The sequence below is a fragment of the Suricata suricatta genome, chromosome 7 (assembly GCF_006229205.1).
Source record: "Suricata suricatta isolate VVHF042 chromosome 7, meerkat_22Aug2017_6uvM2_HiC, whole genome shotgun sequence".
Lineage (NCBI taxonomy): Eukaryota > Metazoa > Chordata > Mammalia > Carnivora > Herpestidae > Suricata > Suricata suricatta.
The window spans coordinates 34028452-34028812 of record NC_043706.1 but is presented as its reverse complement, the minus strand read 5'-3'; positions in this window follow the sequence as shown (position 1 = coordinate 34028812).

Genomic DNA, 361 nt, shown 5'->3' with positions numbered 1-361 from the left:
CAGCTCAGAGCCTGGAGCCTGCTTCAGATTCTGTGTCTCCTTCTCTCTACCCCTCCCCCACTCACGCTATGTCTCTCTCTGCCTCTCAATAGACATCTTACCCCTGGCAGTGTGTGTCTCACCCACTGTGGGCAATGATATCAGTGCCATAAAAAGATAGGCACTGTTCTTGGTGCCTGCTAGCCCAACTCTCACACGCATACAAATCCTGTAGGATTCAACTAAAATGCATATTCTGATTTAGAAGGTCTGGGCAGAAATTGAGACTTTGCATTTTTTTTAATGTTTATTTATTTTTGAGATAGAGAACAGAAGCTGGGGAGGGGCAGAAAGAGAGACACAAACACAGAATCTAAAACAG